This window comes from Cottoperca gobio, chromosome 14, assembly GCF_900634415.1.
Source record: "Cottoperca gobio chromosome 14, fCotGob3.1, whole genome shotgun sequence".
NCBI classification, from domain to species: domain Eukaryota; kingdom Metazoa; phylum Chordata; class Actinopteri; order Perciformes; family Bovichtidae; genus Cottoperca; species Cottoperca gobio.
The window spans coordinates 3,026,901-3,032,900 of record NC_041368.1 but is presented as its reverse complement, the minus strand read 5'-3'; positions in this window follow the sequence as shown (position 1 = coordinate 3,032,900).

Here is a 6,000-nt window from a genome sequence, read left to right as displayed (position 1 = left end):
CAACAATAGCCCTGGCAACTCCAACCTACTTTTTTCCAATGTAGACTTTCCAGCTCAACTGATCTACAATGAACTGCAACGTTTAAAATGCAAATAAGCTCAAATAAGTTGCACAGCAATCATACTGAAATAAATGTCAATATATTCGTAAGTTAGAAACCAGGTAGGTAGGTAAAAAATGTTTTTCAAGATAATTTGTCTTATAAGTGAAACTCATAATTAATTTACATACTATATATATATATATATATATATATATATATATATATATATATATATATATATAATTATAGATGCTGTCTGATGCTGTCCTCTGGTGGAGTGTCTGCAAAGGACACTCTTTTCATGGAGGTCATGCCTGCATCTGTGATGTGTTAGCGATGGCTGTAGGGGGCTTGCACCTTAATGTAGCCTTACACACATTCTTTCATACAGATAAATAATGCTCAAATGTTATATTAATAGATTTGTTGTATCACAGAATAATATTAGAACAACTTGGACAACTATCAGTTCAGTTATTACAGAGAGAACGAAATCGCTTAAAATTCCCACTGCCATGACTGTTTATTATGTTTTTTGTTAACATTTTGTCATTCCATGGCAAACACAATTACAAACACAGCTAGATTTCATAAAAGACAATTACTCATCCTTCAATTAATGTGATCCTTCTAAACAATCACATTATAGAAATCATTGAATCCTTAAAGAATTCCTCAGCAGGTTATGATGATACAATCAAATGAATGTGGATGTGCCAAAACCTTTAAAGCTGCAGTGTGTGAGATCTGCCAGAATGTGTTTATATCATTCCAAAACATGAACTAACATTATCAACAGAGTGTGAAGAGGTAACAGTGACGACGTTATATCAAAGACGTCTCTGTGTTGTGTTCAGAATTATCTAGTGAAGTTAGCATGCTAACAGCTAGCTGCGCTCCGTCCAATCTGTAATACCACTTGTTCCTCTAGAGGTGATAGTGAGTCAGTGTTGCTGCAGTCTGCCTCAGTACAGAGGGAGCCAGCATAAACCCCAGCGCTGGTTAAACCTAATGATGGTGCTGTATTTTACGTTTCGGCCACTTTGGATTGAATCTTTTAAACAAACTATCAAAGCGTATTCAGACTTCACAGCCCGGATAGTGGCACACACACAGACGGCTAACATAAGCTGAGGCCACACATGAACATGATAAAATAGCGAGTTTCAGCAGTTTGGTTAAATTTTGGTTAAACTTTTCAATGCTGTGAAACGACTGCTTGGCGCCAGCAGCAAGTCTGTGAACACTGTTTGCACGTAATCCTGCACGCAATGGTGATGTTACACCCGTTGTTTAAAGAAGGGTTAATAACTGGGTTAATCAGTTGAATATATTAAATGTTTTAATGTAATTCATCGCCATTGAAATCATGTTAATCGTCTGTACAGAACACCGTTCAGTCTTATGATCTTCTGTACACAGGCGGAGGGCTTTACTTATCCTGACTTTTCTCAAAAACTGTTGGTCCGAAACACATCAATCATCAGTTTATGACAAACAATAGATATTCCCTCGGAGCACGAGCACACAAACATGCTTGTCTGGCTCTCATTACAAATTTAAATTCCTTCACTGACAGATCCATCTATAAATATGAACATATTTTTCATTTCAAAAGTTAAACTGCTTCACACAAGATGTATTTCACTGAAAGGTCTCAGTGTATGTGACCTGCAGGCTTCAAGTTTCCACCGCACACTTTTGTTCAATACTGGACCAGAATGAGCTCCAAATTATTTGTGATGTCACCAAATCAAAACTCTTCTTCTATTTAGTTTATTAATACAGTCATTCATATAGTTACTGGTATAGTCAAACACAGTGGCGGGCCGTGCATTTCACACCTAGGCCTTCAGTGATGTCCTACACAGTCCTACCTGAATTATTCCCCCTCTTAATACCATCATTATGACGCCATGGCTCTAGAAACTATACATTTAGACAGAAACGCAGTATAACCGGGTGTTGCATCACCCTAACAACAGAGTTATATTAATATTTACGAAACATTTAATTGTAAATAGAAGGCATTCCCAGCAGTACAATGTTCAGTGCCTCTCGGAGGCTGTGAGCCGGGGGTACCGCTCGTAGTTAGTGATTTGAAAGTGGCGGACAAACCCGGCCAAGGCCGTTCTCTTCTCACGATGTCTATCTTTTCTTGGAAAGTTTGTCTTGAAAATGCCGTTGTAATTATATCTGCGACCACATCGATCTCTTCTCCTCCTTCAGCCATTGTGGGTTGAAAAAAAACAGCTTATAGAAATCTACACAAATTAGCTCGTTCAAAGTTTGCTAGCTCTGCATAGCTCTGCCTCTCAATAGTGCGTATCCAATCAAAGACGTGCACATGCTGAAGTTATCGTACGCCTGCTAGCTGGCGCAACCAAGAGAAAAGCTATGAAATGAAGAGGATAGCGTATGGGGAATAATTTAATACATATTTGTGGAAAGAATATATAAAAATTAAATGCATATTCTGATTATGTTTAGGCCAGCAGAGAAGGCCTTACTGGCCCTGACGGCCCACCACTGGTCAAACACATCCAGTTAAAACATTTGGAATATCATATATATAAACACATATTAAATGTGTTTGTATTATTATTATTTTTCAATGGGTACAGTGACCGTAATGTCACAGTTTCCCTCCAAGAAACCTTTTGAAACCAGATGTGTCTTCATCTCAGAAGGAATATCTGCTGTTCTTACATTAGCAGTTAACAACCTCACGACAATGGTAGAGGACTGTGGTGCACAGCTGATGCAAAACACGGATGCATCCGCCATCCCTTACTCAAAATGAATATAGACCCTTAATTGAGCCATAACGTCTGGGGCACGAACCCACAATCAAATGTGCAAACACACATCAATGAGAGTTTTTAAAAGCCGGAGGTAAACTCAGTGTAAATGGTAATCTGTGGTGACCTTGTCAAAATAGAGACAGACATATGCAACTGCAGGCACTCCACCAGAGGGCACCATTAGAGTACAAATAAACATCATAGTTTGAGAACTTGTGATTGTGTCCCGTCATTGAGCCAATGTGCATCACATTTGACACTGAATCTGTACCACATAGTGGATATGCATAGTGACATGAAATATGTATTAATGAGTACAATAATCTGTTTCTTAATGTTGGACAGTAAATGACTTCAGAACAATACTGATCACAGCCCACTTCTCATCCATGACACTGCAGTAAAGATGGTTCATAGCAGCCCATTCCTGGAGGTTTATATCACAAACAACCTAAGATGCTAATCTCTCAACACCACACACACCTTTACCACATTCTACAGGCGCACTATAGAAAGTGCTGCAAGTTGCATTTCTGTTGGTATGGCACCTCTGACTGTAAGAGCCTACAGCAGCTGGAGAGGACAGCAGACAAGATCACTGGCTGCCTTGAATTGCTAAAAACGCCGCAGCAGCAGCGCATCATCATTATCAGACTGCTCCGCTCCAATGGACTGTTCACCCCGCTGCCATCTGGAACTGGGTTTAGCAGCGTTTGGGCCAGAACCACAAGACTGTCTAACAGCTTTCTCCCACAGGCTACTGAACACTTTACTGCCCGCTGTTCAGCACTGCAGACTCATATAAAGGTCTAACCTGAACCCTCCTTCCTCTCATGCACACTCACAGACACCAACCTACTTCAACAACAACATGTTGACCCTGTGGACAGTTGTGGTTATTGGTAATAAATGTTAGCTCTCAACAGCAGTTGTGTTTTCACTTGAGACCTGGTCGAGCAACACCAGAGGAGCTACCAAATATACAGAGTAAAGACTAAATGTTTTTCTTGCACAGTTTTAGCAGGTCCTATTACACCTCCCTTATTACACTTTTGCTGATGAAAAGTTACCATTACATGCATCTCCATTAGAGTAATATGTTGAGAGTTGTTCACAGAGTTTTGCCAATATGTTATTTGCATACAGCACCACACACAAGCCCCCTCCCAATGCAAAATGTACAGCGTGTGATTTACACTGTACATTCCTCGTATAGGCCGATATCCCCTTCTGAATGTATCGCTAAAATACTTACCAGTTCTTAAAGGAGCCCAAATCTTTGGTCGTTCTGTATCCTGCACACAATGCACAGCTCTCTGCTCGACACAATGGTGATGAACAATAATCTCACAGTCTACACAAGTAAAACACAGATACATGTGTTAAACATAAACCAGAGTTTGAGTAAAGGAATTAGGACAATATGTAATTTTACCAACAAAGTTAATAACTTGGTGTAATACAACAAACCTCATAATATTCAATCAGTTGACGTTTAGAAATAGATTCAGGTTGACATCGAAAAGAAACTCTTATCTATATGACATACAGAAAATTACTTTATTTTTATAATAGCAATGAATGACGAGTCACACAAATAATTATCACCTGAATCTGTTTCAGCTTATTGTTTAGCTCTCCGGCCCACAAATGTGTTGTTCTGGTTGACTCTCATAGCAAAGTTTTGGTTTGTTTTCAGATAAAAAGATGAATAAACACACTGTGAACTACCTGCTCAGCAGCAAACAGCAGGCAGACACAGCTAGAGACTCGCTGGGGAACACAGTGGAGCATTTAGTCAGGAGTTGGTAGAGAATATCTCACTTTTAGCAAAAACTGTTTGTGCTGCTACAATAAACCTTCTGTTCTTCATCGGAAACTGTTTTTTTTGTACTTTTATTGTAAATAAGGTGCCAGATTGTATTAAAAAAATCATTAAAAAACCCTTATAGAGCTTGTTTATAATGACATGGTTGAGTGTCCCTGCTGTAGTGTGAGGTCCAGTTTAGTTGAACTTCATTATATTGAGAGGAATATACAGCACTGATATCCAAAACAACAACAAAAACAGTCGTACTTCCACTAGTTGAGAGCACTCAGAGAATCTGAAAGTCCACAGTGAGTCCTGCAGTAAGATTTTCCTTCTACAGCCGGAGCAATGTTCATCCATCAACACTGACAGCCATGCAGAAAGTGATAGCCATACTATTACAAGCCAATGCAAATAAATGGACTGATTACACTCTTATGAAAGCTGCCTTCAGGAGTGCGAGGAACATTTTTGCTCCAGTTACTATCCAGCTCATACATTCTAAACCATAGGCCTGATTAACAAAACTTCACTTAGTTAAACGTCATGTTGTCAGACAGACGATGACTGATTTCAATATATAGTGATAAAATATATTATTTTATGTTTGGAGTTATGTTTGTTTGCTTGTATGTATTTTACCTTTTAATGGTCTTCACAACCATTGGAGCCCTTTTTACCTGTGATATCTTGAAAACATAGTTCTCCTTAACTCGATCTGTTGGAGCCAAACCTGACCTTTTTAAATGCCTTTCTTCAATTAAGTTTACATATCATACAGAAGCAGCAGTAACCCAAGAGAGAGGGGGAGAGAGAGAGAGAGAGAGAGAGAGAGAGAGAGAGAGAGAGAGAGAGAGAGAGAGAGAGAGGGGGGGGGGGGGGGGGGGGGGGTGGTGGTTGGTTGTTCTCTGGTTTTTTTTCTATCTCGCTCGCTCTCTATCGCTCTCTCTTCTCTCTATCTCTCTCTCTCTCTCTAGCTTGTCTATCGACGATCGATCTCTCTCTCTCTCTCTCTCCTCGCTCTCCTCTCTCCTTCTCTCTCTCTCTCTCTCTCTCTCTCTCTCTTTTCTCTCTCTCTCTCTCTCTCTCCGCTCTCCTCCTCTCTCTCTCTCTTTTTTTTCTCTCTCTCTCTCTGACTCTCTCTCTCTCTCTCTCTCTCTCTCTTTGTTTTTTCTCTCTCTCTCTCTCTCTCTCTCTCGGCTCCTCTCTCCTCTCTCAGCTCTCTCTCTCTCTCTCTCTCTCTCTCTTTCTTGTTTTTCTCTCCTCTCTCTCTCTCTCCTCTCTTCTCTCTCTCTCCTCTCTCTCTCCTTTTTTTTCTTGTTTCTCTCCTCTCTCCCTCTTT